General features: G+C 47.4%; 1 protein-coding gene across 4 annotated transcripts in view; it reads left to right on the top strand.

Annotated features, from left to right (window-relative positions):
• The first annotated feature begins 1,024 nt into the window (after positions 1-1,024).
• LOC147623336 (uncharacterized) overlaps positions 1,025-13,841 on the top strand; it is a 61,756-nt gene continuing 48,939 nt past the window's right edge. For 2 of the 4 annotated variants that reach the window (XM_086821479.1, XM_086821481.1), the window contains exon 1: positions 1,227-1,440. The gene's annotated coding sequence lies outside the window, so the exon portion shown is untranslated. Of the gene's footprint in view, positions 1,171-1,226; positions 1,441-13,841 lie in introns of those variants that run through there. The other 2 variants (XM_086821478.1, XM_086821480.1) reach the window with 2 other exon arrangements.

Raw genomic sequence — 13,841 nt, forward strand, 5'->3', positions numbered from 1 at the left:
CATTATTTGCCTACATCCACACATCACTACCATAGATGGCAACAAATCTTTAGCAACTTGATCGAATTACTTTTAAAAAGTGAAAGTTCTAGATAGGGCTTCACATTCCGATCCACACATCACTACCATAGATGGCAACAAATCTTTAGCAACTTGATCGAATTACTTTTAAAAAGTGAAAGTTCTAGACAGGGCTTCACATTCCGATCTAATGCTAGCAATCTCTTGGCTAGATATCTATACATATTTAAACTAACTTAGTGATTTACTTTTGTGAATAACAAAATTTTTCATTTTAACACAAGAAAGCCCCTATCTTTGTTACACAATTGAGAGAATGAGTATAATCTCTTACTACATAAGACCAACATTCTGTAGAACTAATTCAGAGAATGAGTATAATCTCTTACTACACAAGACCAACATTCTGTAGAACTAATTTATGATTTGAAATACACATAGATTCATAACACAATGGAGATGTGTGGGCATCCAAGAAATACAATGGGCACTCGAGGTTGCAATTGAAGTTGGTGGAGGACATGGGTAGAAAAAGGTGATAAGGTCACACAAGACCAACATTCTCATATAACTTTTTTTTTGATACATGTAAATGATGCTTGCTTGACATATGGCTTGGAATACATAATGTACGACACATGAATTATGGCACAAGCTACTTGGCACAAAGGAAAAACTTGTTCTATAATTTTGGGAGCCTTAATACCTTTTAACCGTCACCCTTTTATACCTTTCAACTTTTACACCTACACCTACACCCACACCCACACCCACACCCACACCCACACCCACACACCCTCCCTCCCAAAAAAATAAATTAAAATAAAAAATCCTTTAATACCTTTCAACTTTACACAAAGTTCTCTCTCTCTCTCTCCAACTCCACAAATGTTGTGACAAAACTTACAAGGCTTCTCTTTTATATATCTGTTCTTTATAGTATACAAAGGAAGAGTTTCACAAAGTTGTCAAGTGGTAACAGGGAGAGGCGGTTCAGGTAGAATTTAAATTTGGAGGTCTCAAAAAGACAAAGCACTTGTTTGCCCACTGTACTTATTATGAAGCTCCCCGGGTTCAGGGTGCTTGGAATGAACACGACACGTTCCTTGGGACTACCCGCTCCACTCTCTTGTCCACTGGAAATCGCAGGTACCATCCCCTTTTTTATGTGTTTATTTGGCAATGCCAATTTGCAGAGTGTGATATCCTTGTTGCCGAATGCCGATCTAAAACCGACGAGTGCTGGCTCACTGGAGTCAGGGACGTGTGGCATTGTGAAGGTCCTCCCTTGGTCCATCTGTTACCGTGGACCTTGCATGGGCTGTGTCGCGTGGAGCCCTATTCTGAGACACAAACAAGCCGGTGATAGATGTCTGTGCGGTATCTCGCCTCTCGTCTTTGTGGCGACTGTCAGTTCTCGTAAGTATAGTCCCAAGAAACTCTGATATCTGTTGTGCATCACCCACGAGAGGCCCGAACCCCTCCCTGGAGAGGCAGTGGAAGCGTTCGTATGTTTCGTAGTCATGTCACAAACTCTTCACTTCTCATGACAGGCAGAGCATGTTAGACCTAAGCATGCGTATGGATAGTCCAAGGACATGGCAAAATATTTTGGCTTCTGGGCAGAGTCTGTATGGATATTGTTTCTTGTGAAGGCTTGGCGATATCCATGGTGCCTGGGTGGATTATGACCATGTACACATGGTGTACTGAGATTGCAAGTGGAATTTTGGAAGTACAAGAAAACAAATGGGTGATTCTCCAAGTTCACATGTGCATATGCATAATTTTGCAGGCTCTGACATTATTATTCTTTGTGTGTAATGCTCCTTTGTCTCGACCTCCCCTGTCCGAAACTAGCGAACGGTGATCGGCATGGCATGTGACATCATACATGTGCCTTTGAAGATAGCCAGGGATCCATCTTTGTAAAAGTTCTCTTTGTAGAATTGGAATTTGTAGTGAGCTCTAGTGGAGACACCCATGTGCAACTCTTGTGCAGCCCTGACATATCGATGCGGATAAGACAGTTGATCTCCTGTAGGGAGAGATCAAGAATTGGTGAATCAAGTTTGTACTCGAAAGGGTTGAGGCGGTCCAATTGAATGCCCTCTTTGTCCAACTAGTTAACCACTTGTGAATACCAAGACTTTTTCTGCCCCTCTCAGGTGCGCTGCATGGAGAATTCAAGAGCCAAGTGTGGGAGACGATCTGTAGCCGAAACCCTAAGCGTACCCTAAACCAGAGTCAAAAACAGGATGGAATCCTTAACGAAGAGCTTGAAAAAAAGCCCTAGATTGTGTGAGTGTATATACATGGAGTATGTAAGTGTGAGTTTGAAATAGGGCATCTATGACGAGAGGGGATGCTCCAAACTTAGCTAAGATTATGTCATGCGCCATAGAGCATCATGACCTGTTTCTTTGTACTCCGCCAATCCCCAAAAAGGGACACCATACATTGCTACGAGCCGCACCAAAGCGTCGAACAACCAACTCTTGGTGTGAGGCTCTTGAAAGTGTGCTTGCAAAAACTCCAAACATGCTAGGGATATATAGCATCTTGCAAAGTGTGCGTGGGCAGTTGGTATCATGGAGAAGGTCGGGCTTGTGTAGACCACTTTGAGTTATGTTGGGATTCAGAGTCTCGTGTGTGTACCCCCTCGTGTGTGTCCGTTTGTGTGTGTGAACAGCCCTAGTGTTATAGTATTGTGAAGCTCTATGTCTTCTTTCAACCCCAAACACCTTTCATAGGAACATCTTGATGCAAAACGCAAAGAAGAGATGAAGATAAGAGAGAGAGATAGCTGTATTTTCAGTATATTCATAAAGTACAAAAAGGTACATGTCTTGGTAGCCCTAGGCATGCCCAAAAGGTAGCAACAAAAACGCTGTTCTATTCTATAATTGTGACCCAACACCGTTAAGGTGTCAAATGTTGAAAACAATCCTTGGCTGAGCCTTAAATTGGCACTTGGACACCTACTCATGTTGGCCGTGTAACTTGGTCGAACACAATGCTAATCAATACACTTAAATACACTGGACACTTGCTCAAAGACAAGAAGTGAATTGCTGAATTGACAAGAGACACACAATGAGCCGGAACGGCCGACCCCTCCCTCAAATAAAGTATATTGATCTTGGGAGAATCAAGTACATAGTGTCATGGGCATTTTGGACGAGATTTCCATACCAATGCATATGAATACAGTATTGCAAATAAGTGGTTGTCCATGTAGACTTGCAATCCACACTATCCTCTCAAGTGCCCCATGTTCCCTACCATCTGCTCTCTATTGTTCCACCAACACATGGTAGCAACAATCTGCAAGAGAGCACGTAGGACAAGAGAACACTACACAGGGTATGTGATCTTGTAATCCGGTTCCTCCCTCTTGCTACTTGCTTCCATATTTAAGCATTAAAGCTTACCAATTGCAAGTAGAGTCCATGACAGCGGAAGTCTTTGCGATGGAAGTCCTTGGAGTGAAGAGATCTTCGATTTGTCGCATTTCTTCGCGACAAAAGTCTTCAAGAGGATGAAGGGAACCTTGGGAAAGCTTCCCCTATGGTTCAACTTGAGAAAGGAGGGTTGAAATTAGGGTTTTCAGCAAAAAGACAAAAAATTACAGCAATAAAGAGAGCTGTTTTACTGAATTTCAGTCATTGGGAGTGTGTAGGAGAGTGATTAGCATCCGGAAACACTCTTGGAAGCTTGAGAAACACCTTAGCAAGCTTGGAAATGGAGTTGGAAAGGAGAAAGTGCAGAAAATGCAGCCCAACAGCCCTCATGAAGGCATCTCTAGAGAGAGGAGGAGGAGTGAGGTGGTGAGTTGTCCAGTGTAGGTGGTAAGTTTTGGTTGCCCAAAACTTAATGAAGTGTGTACACACTCACTTATAAATTAGTGCTTACTTTTAAGGCTAGGTTTATGACCAGGACTTACCACCTGTCACATGCCACATAACCATGGCATCAGACAATTTCACACGCACGGTTGGGACAGCAGTGTGTGAACACCGGGCTGGTCATAATTTATAAGTGAGTTTTGGTCGTCCAAACTTAATGAAGTGTGTACACACTCACTTATAAATTAGTGCTAACTTCTAAGCCTAGGTTTATGACCAATACTTACCACCTGTCACATGCCACATAACCATGTCAGCAGACAGTTTCACACGCATAGTTCGCGGGCAGGCGTTCCCTTACTCGGATCTACACATTGGTCAAGCAAACATGAAAACAACATGCAATTTCAATTGCAAGCAAGCACATAAAGATGCTATGCAATGCAGCATTGGTATGGACAATCCCCGTTCATGAGACTATACCAAAATAGACGTGCTCCAGGAAAGTACACGAGGTACCAAACCCAATGGAACACCAATCCACCAAGCATTTTTGGGCATGTACACGAAGGCACAAGTCCCAACGGAAAGCCAAGTCTATAGTATCACATGAGTGGAATCAATCCCCGGCATATACAACTGCCATGGACACCAGTCCAATGTACATACATGATAAGAAAGCACGGGTGGACCAATTGGGTGGCCAAATGGTGACATCCCCCCGGCTTCTAAACAGTTGTCCGCAACTGAAAAGCATCCAAATATGTCTGAAGCACATGTGGGCAATCTCTGAAGAACTCTTCATCTACCCATTTAGTATCAATGGGAAGATAGTTCTTAAACTTCACAAGGTAACGCCTGACAACTTTGCCTGCAGCAAGCTTGCGTTCCTTGTGATACACAATCTGCTCTGGCTGCAAGATCTCCTCAAGCTCATCCACTTCTGGTGGATTCTCAATGATCGTCTCATTGGGCTCCGGCCCTACATACTTGTCACATGAAAAGTGTGCCAATGACTAGGTAATGCCAATCTAAAAGCCACTTCATTGATCTTCTCGATCACTCGAAAAGGCCCATAGTACCTGGTTGCAAGCTTAGGATATACACCCTCTTTGCCAAGCCTCTTTGCAAGTCTTGGTTTCTCAAATTTTAGCAATACCCAATCATTCTCTTTAACATCCAATTGCCTTCTATGCTTGTCGGCAGCCTTTTTATGCTTGTCTTGTGACCTTGCAATGGCTGTCCGCACCTGAGCAAAAGCAATATCCAAGTCTCTTACATACTCATCAGCTGCTGCAAATATCTCATCCTTTGTGCGAAGGATGGGTGGCAAAACCACCTTACCATAAACAATCTCAAACGGGGCCTTTCGCGTAGATGCATGCACCGTGTTGTTGTATGCAAATTCCACAAGCGGGTAAGTACTTCTCCCAAGAAGACTTCTGATCCGCCACATAACATTCAAGAGATCCAACACGGCTGAATGTGCAGCCTCACTTTGCTTATCTGTTTGAGGGTGATAAGTTGATGAGAAGTCCAATTTGGTGCCCATATTATCAAATAAGGCCCGCCAAAAGAGACTTGTAGTCCTGGGATCTTTATCCCCCACAATGGACTTCGGCATTCCATGATGTTTGAACACTTCTGCAAGATATATTTTAACCATATGCTCAGCTTTGATGGTCTTTTTGACTGGCAAGAAATGAGCTTGCTTGCTAAACCTGTCACAATCGTCCAAATTGCATCATTACCCTGTTGGGTCCGTGGTAAGTCCATAATGAAATCCATTGTAATACTTTCCCATGGCTGCGTGGGAATACGCAATGGCTGCAGCAAACCTGGTGTCTATTGCCTATCAAATTTCACCTTTTGACAGGTGATACATGCACGTACATGTGCCTCTATGTCCTTCCGTATACCTGGCCAAAAGAAATACCGCTCAATCATGTGCGTTGTAGGCATTATGTCTCTATGACCAGCATATGGAGGAGTATGGCACTCATCCAAAACCTTTTGCCTCATGTCAGACACCACACATAGGCAATTATCTTTCATGAGATAACCCTCTTTGATCACATTTGAGGCATGTGCATAACCAGCTATCAAATCAGCCCAAACAGTGGCAAAATCAGCATCCGTATGATACAAATCACGCATGGTAGACAAGTCTCCATGAGAGGCAACCGAGATAGCTGCCACAGACGGTTTTCGTGACAATGCATCGGTGAAACTGGCCTCTAGCAGAAACCAAAGTGCGGTAGACTAGCAGTCACCCTTCCAATTGTAGTCCAAATAAATAACAAAATTAACAGGAGCTAGAATGCTCCAGAACTGAAAGGTAATTGACACCTGTTGGCCCCAAAGCTTGGCGCCCCTTTCGGTATTTCTTTATTCAAATTCAATGAAATGTATAACTGAGTACAACAAAGCCAGTCCTGGAGAGTAAACTTGCATGTCCAATCTAGCAGCCCTGAAGACCTCTTAGCACACAGAGGATTCACACACAGATCTGTGTCCCACAAAAGCAACACACTGTGCTTTCCTCTAGTCAACCAAGACAATTCAGCAGGGCAGCCTTGAGCATACATCTGGCTGTTCCATGAACATGGTCTCAACTCAGTTCAAATATACATCCACTGTCCAATCTTTGTTTCCACCCTTCAAACTGCCATACCCCTCCTCTCACAAGGGGCCAGATGACACAACTCTGCAGCAGCAGACATAAGCCAGTGGAAAGAAAGAAAGATTGACAAGTTCAGAGCTTACCAATTCAATGCGTGGTTCTGCACCGGAGAGACTGACCGTACCAGTCTGTACTTGCAATAGACTGTCTGTACTTTTCTCTCTGCAGCCGCCTGAGTGATGCACCCACTATACTTTGATAAAGCACCACCTGCAGAGCTGAAGATGCACCACCTGCAATCTGTTCAGGACTGAATAGATACGGAAGCTGCCTGTACCTGTCTGTACAGGTTTGTAGTACCCGGCTGTTCCAGTCTGTACAGGACTGTACTTGCAGTCGCATGGACCTGTAGCCGCTTGCTGTCAGTACCCTGGTCGCCTGCGCCGCCTGAACCAGTCGATGCACAGCAGTTTGTACCTGTTGTCGTACAGCAGCCGCCGCCAGCAACAGTTGTACGGAACTGCAGTCACCTGCTCTGTCCGTACAGTACTGTATGTACTGTTTCCGCCGCCTGTACCTGCTGAAGATGCGCTTGTCCCTGCAGCACCTGTACCACTGTACCTGCTGAAGATGCGCTTGTCCCTGCAGCACCTGTACCACTGTACCTGTTGTCGCTTGCTCTGCACGGGCAACAACCACCAGCACTGTACGGCCTGCAACCACGTGGACTGTACGACCTGTTCTAAATGCAGTAAAAACCAGCAGAAAATACACGTACTGCAGCTAGCTTCCACGACTCCCCAAAAAGCAAGAGAGAGAGAGATGAGAGAGGCGTGTAACTCCCAAAGTGGAGTTGCTCCTTTCTCCAAAAATATTCTTGGCCCCTTTTTTTTAATATTCATTAAAGTTCCTAAGGGCCACTTATGCCTAGGGGCCACCCATGGTTAAAACAATAAAAATATTAATGTTCTTGGTCCCCCTTCACACTTGAAGATGTCCATCATATTTCTATTTGTCCAGGGACCCAAATGTGAATCATTAAATATTTATTTTGCTCACCAACCACCATGCCCACACTTGTGCTGTTCCACTTTCACAGGGTCATGACATACCTCCCTCTTGAAAAATGGCAAGCGTCCTCGATTGCAATCTGGTGATACAGCAAAATATCCAAAGTGAAATGTATAATATGGCAAGATCAGCGTCCCAATCTCTCTAAGCCATGCATATGTAACAACCTTCACTGCAAACCAATGGTGTAGTGGTAGTCTAAGTTGTATACCACTGTGAACCATACACAACCACAACATCCAATGTGACTAGTACACGTATATCATAGAAGTCCCATAAACAGATGTACTGTCAGCCATTAGTACCTTCGGGTGAGACAAAAGCTGCACCAAGCGACCTCTAGATGTCATTTGAGCCTGTCTGTATCAAGGGAGTGGAGGTGCTACCCCCCTCTTGAGCATACCATTGTCCCAAACAATGCTGATACAAATTTATACCCGATTTTGGATTAAGTGACCGCTTGAATCAAGGGACAAATCCGATTTTCGTTCCAAGTCCCAAGCTCTAGGCCACACAAGGCCCGCGGGCCACCGCCCTACTATCTAGATTCTAGAATCTAGACTCTCTCTCTCTCTCTCTCTCTCTCTCTCTCTCTCACCTCTCCCTCAAGCCTCTTGAGTCTTGACTCTTCCAACTTCCAAGCCTCTAGGCTCTCTCTCTCTCTCTCATTCCTCAAGGCTCTCTCTCTCTCTCTCTCTCTCTCATTCCTCAAGGCTCAAGAGTCAAGCCATCTTCAACCATGGCATCCTCCTCACGTGCCGGGGCTTCTCGTAGAAGGACAACGGCATGGACATGGTGGGAGGAGGTTAACTACACCACATCCGTTCATGGAGGCGGTTCTCGGCCATGGGTATGCAAGCTTTGGCCGTACCGGCGAACGGGTGGCGCCGACAAAGTGCGAGCCCACCTCTTGCATGAGAGTGGGCACGAGGTGAGGTTTTGCACGAATGTACGCCCGAGAAGAGACGGGAACTTCTTGACAAGCTTAGCGTCTACGAAGCGGTCGAAGCGACAAGAAGGACACCACGAGTGGCCGTGGATCCCGCGACGATGGGGAGAGGAACTCAAGCCTCTACAATGGAGTCATGTGGTGGATCGGGATCATGCACACCATCACCTTCACCATCAAGTCGGAATGTTACTCCATCCATGACGCCGGCACCCTCCATCTCCACGGCCTCTCAATCATTACGTGGGCCACGGCGACAATCTACACTTGGGGAGAATTGGAACCCCAAGTTGAAGGAGGAGGTGGATATGGCGGTGGCCCGCTTCTTCTTCCACGATCACATTGCCTTTCAAGCGGCTAGGTAAGTGCAATCGATCATTGCCAATTCATCATTCATGTTTTCATCATCCTAGTCCCCTTCTCATTAGTAAATTACTTTCTTGAATAGGTCGGAATACTTCAAGGTCATGGTTTAGAAGATTGGGGAGTATGGCTCAACCTATACGCCCCCCTCATCCGAGAGCTTGCACACTACATTGCTCGAGAAGCAGAAGCGCCTTGTAGAGCAAGCGGCCGACAACACAAAGCGGCAATGGGAGAGGAACGGAGTCTCTCTCATTGTGGATGGATGGAGTGACACCCGTAAGAGGAGTATTCACGGCATGGTTGCATATTCCCGCGGAGAGATGTACTTCATCTCATCTCATGATGCATCCGGCACTGGGAAGAGCGCAGATGTGCTTGCGGCGGAGTGGGCTACCACCATGGAGATCGTTGGCTCCGAGCATGTAGTGGGCTTTGTTGCGGATGGGGAGCCTTCCAATAGGGCGGCGGGAGCTATTCTCCAAGGTATGTATGGACATGTCACGGTGTCCTTTTGTATGGCTCATTGCCTAAACAACCTCCTCAAAGACATCGGGGCATTACCATGGATCAGCCCGCTCATTGAGGAGGCCAACACCATGGTCTCCTTTGTCCTCAACCACCAAAGACTTCGGCATGAGTTCAACAAGAGGTCCTGTCTCTCTCTCCTCAAATATTCCGACACCTGGTTTGCCTACAACTTTCTCATGTTGGGCCGGTTGAAGGATTGTAGCGGTGCTTTGAGGGGGCTTTTCCTTAGCGACGAGTTTGTCGCCATGCAAGAGTCCCATACAAACACTAGCCAAGAGTGTAGGCTACGGGCGGATGACGCCTCTTGGTGGGAGCTTGTGAAGACCACAGATGCTATGGTGAGGCCCATAGTCCACCTATTGAGGATTGTAGACGCTATGCAACCATGCATAGGCAAGGTCTACGAGGCCATGGATCGCATGATAGAGAAGTTGAAAGACTTTGTGCCTGACGAAGACAGATACGAGGAGATCCATGCCTTGTGTCTAGGAAGGTGGAATTCCTACTACTCTCCATTGCATGCAGCAGCTTATGTGGTGGACCCAGAATTCCAAGGCAACAAGCAGGAGAGCGACCGGGAGGTGAGCGCTGGATGGAGGATCATCTTGGATCGTCTTGTGCCTGATGCATTGGTTAGGCGCAAGATCAGGGACCAGCTTTCGATGTACAGGTCATTTCATGGCTCCTATGGCTGTCATGATGCACAGGTTGACCGCTCCAAAGTTGGTGCTGCTCTATGGTGGGAGGACTTTGGTTCAGCTGGACCGGAGCTGTAGCAGCTTGCCATCCGCTGTCACGTGCATCCCGCACTTGGATGCCACGTAGACATTTCTGTACAGAAGGTGCAGGACCTAGGATGGTGAACTGGTCCCATGTGAGCCCAGTCCGGGACGAGTCAGCCAGGGATCCATCTCAGATGTCCGAGGTCAGGTGTGCATTGTCCTGCACAGGAGTCTAAGGTCAGGTGTGCACTGTCCTGCACATGAAACAGTGCCAGTCTGTGCTGTGAGTCTCCCTCTAGAATGATGTCAGTGGTTCTGTGTATCTGGTTTGGTACCGGATGCCAGATCACTGAGTAGATTAGGTTTAGGACAAGGGGCCAGCCCATAGGGCTACCCTGGATCTGAGTGTGGGCACGGGAATGGTGTAGAACCACCCCCATCAGGGCCAGGAAGGCCCAGGCTGAACCCACCAGCCATGGAGGGGCTGTAGGACAGCCCTAGGGCACAGACAAGGCAATCTCCAGGACATTACAGCCTTTATATGGCTGTAGGGCATGTATGGGGCAGCCCATACAGGCTGCTCAGCCTTGGGATTGTGGACAAAAGTGGTGTCCAGCCAATCAGAAGCAGGCGCATCACCTTCAGCCTGTTAGGAAAAAAAGGTAGTATTTTTTGGGATTTAATTCAGCATTTATTGCTGAATTTCACCAGTCGTGGGACATAGCTTGTTTTTTCAGCTGGCCGACTGCTCCTCAGGAGGAGTATAAATAGTGGAGGCCATAATCCCATCATTCATCTCAGTTTTCACCAAGTGCTCAAGCCAATCAAGGGCCAGTCAAGCCAAGGAGATTGCCAAGCAAAGGGGTGGACTTCTGAAGGTCAAGGGCAGGGAATTCCCAGCCAAGAAAAGGTCAAGTTTTCTGTATTTGTTTTCAGATTTACATCATTCTAATAAAGCAAATACACCATCCGTGGTGGGGGCCCTACAGAGGGTAATTGGGACCCAATACTGTGTCCTCTCCATCTCCCCCTTCTCTCTCTATTTTCTGCACATCTCCTTTCAGTTTGTGCGTTAATTCCGTCGCGAAAAGAGTGCTGATTTCTGAGTTTTGAAGTACCGATCCTTCTCCGAAGCTGCCACGTATTACAGTGGTATCAGAGCTTCCTTCAAGGACAAAGATTCAGCAAAGAAAACCATAAAATTTTCTCGCTTGTGTGGTTGGTTTTTAGACGCCGGTGGACTACCCCTTTCGGAGTGACTCCTGTCCCTCGAAGGACGGTTGGTTTTTAGCCTCCGGAAGCCTCCGGAAGTCTCCCACACAGATAGTGGATGGTTAGATTGCGTTCCGGAAAGGAATTGCATTTTCCCGCTATGGCGAGCTTTGGCGACGAGAGAGAACCAGAACCATGGGACCAGAGTGCACCAGGCAGCCCAGCTAGGGCACCAGGCTTGAGTGTCATAGACATGTTCCAGCAGATGATGCGAGCAATCGCAAACCAGACAGCCATGTTGGATGAGGAGAAGGCGCGGATCTTGGCTCTGGAGGAGCGTTCTCACTCTCCAGTGTCGCGTTTTCCATCTCCTCCTCCCTCTTCTTCCGTATCCCAGATACCAGATCCTCGTCACAGGGACCCTCTCGCGGGGTCACAGCCTCAGCCAAGCTCCTTGCTTGAGATGCAGATGCGTGCATTGGAGATTCGACAACGAGAAGACGACGCCATGCGACAAGTGGAACACGAGCGTTACCTCAGAGCTTTGGACGCCAGATTGACACCGGCGGCGCCCTCGAATCATTTTCCCGAGAAAATGAATTTCAGTAAGTATAATGGTAAACTCGATCCCACAACTCTTTATTCATGGTTACATCAATTTGAAGCTTACTTTGCCGTAGTTAGGAAAACAGATAGTGACAAAGTGATCGTAGCTAGTTGGTACTTGGAAGGTGAGGCCATTCCTTGGTGGACTCAGTGGGCTCATGCCCACACCAGAGCAGGTATGGCAGCTTATGGGTGGGACGAATTCGTCCGCGACCTTAAGCAGCGGTTTCTACCGCCCCACTACCTTGAGCGACTCGAAGACGAGTTCAGGGGAGCGCGTCAGAACGCGCAACCAGTCCTTCAGTTTGCCAATAAAATTTCGACCTTGTGTCTGCAATTAGGCTTATCTGATTCGGACAAGAAAGGGCAGTTTTTGTATGGCCTGGACACGCAAATCCAATGGGAGGTGCGTATGTTTAGGCCAGCCACCTTTGAGGACGCACTCTCGCTTGCGCAGAGTGCAGAAATGAAACACAATGGTGGCAAGCCCAAGACTTCCCAGCCGGCTTCTCCCAAGGCTAACACCTCGGGGGGCAAAAGCCAGAACCAGACGGGGTCTTCCCCAGGACAGAGCCCGGGAGCCTCTGGCTCCAAGAACTCGAACAATGCGTCTAAGCTGACTCCAGACCAGAAAGCGGAGGCAGGTAAGACAGGTGGCAAGTTGAGTGCTGAGGAGCTTTCTCAGTACAAGGAGGAGGGTAGATACTTCTTTTGTCATACAAAGGACATACTTCTCGGGATTGCCCGAAGAAGCCTCCAAAGGCCGCCGCCGCCTCCACAGCTTCAGTGGTGAGCACAGCTCCCACACAGACCCCATCGGCTAACCCTAGTTCTTCAACCCCCGGTGCTTCAGTTGGAGCAATTATTAGCCGGGAGCTCGAAGATAAGCAGAAGGGCGCCCATGACCAGGAGTATGAGCGCAACGAATTGCTCAAGTCCTTTGGCTACATAGGTGGCCAGAGAGTCGTTGTCTTGTTTGACAGCAGCGGCAGCACGGAGGATGTGGTCACGGAACAGGCCGCTAGGCGTGCCCGTTTCGAGCTGACCCCGGTGGACAAACAGGTTGAGGGTTTTAGCACAGGTATGACAACGAGTGTCAAGTATGAAGCTCTAGGTGCTAAGTTAGTGATTCAGGGCATAGAGTTTGTGCGTGACTTTATGGTTGCCCCTCTTGTAGGAGCAGACATAATTTTGGGTATCCAGTGGTTTCACAAGTTTCTTCCTGACGTCAAGTGGGACAAGCACACGTTCCAGATCAATCGGAATGTGTCAAACACCCTGGTGACCATTAAGTGGGAGCTCGAAGATAAGCAGAAGGGCGCCCATGACCAGGAGTATGAGCGCAACGAATTGCTCAAGTTCTTTGGCTACATAGGTGGCCAGAGAGTCGTCGTCTTGTTTGACAGCGGCAGCACGGAGGATGTGGTCACGGAACAGGCCGCTAGGCGTGCCCGTTTCGAGTTGACCCCGGTGGACAAACAGGTTGAGGGTTTTAGCACAGGTATGACAACGAGTGTCAAGTATGAAGCTCTAGGTGCTAAGTTAGTGATTCAGGGCATAGAGTTTGTGCGTGACTTTATGGTTGCCCCTCTTGTAGGAGCAGACATAATTTTGGGTATCCAGTGGTTTCACAAGTTTCTTCCTGACGTCAAGTGGGACAAGCACACGTTCCAGATCAATCGGAATGTGTCAAACACCCTGGTGACCATTAAGTGTGAGCCAGGTATTCCAAACTTTCCGCTCATAAGCCACTTGCAAGCTAAGCGAGCATTCAGGAAAGGCGCACAGTGTGCGATGATTTACATCCAGACAGCCCAGACGGTGGCCAGTGCTTCCGAGAAGTACTCGGTTCTCCATGAAAAGTTCCAGAAGATTTTTCTTCGGGACAGTCTCCC

Source organism: Cibotium barometz, chromosome 27 (genome assembly GCF_041138505.1).
Source record: "Cibotium barometz isolate CiBa-2024 chromosome 27, ASM4113850v1, whole genome shotgun sequence".
Taxonomy (NCBI): domain Eukaryota; kingdom Viridiplantae; phylum Streptophyta; class Polypodiopsida; order Cyatheales; family Cibotiaceae; genus Cibotium; species Cibotium barometz.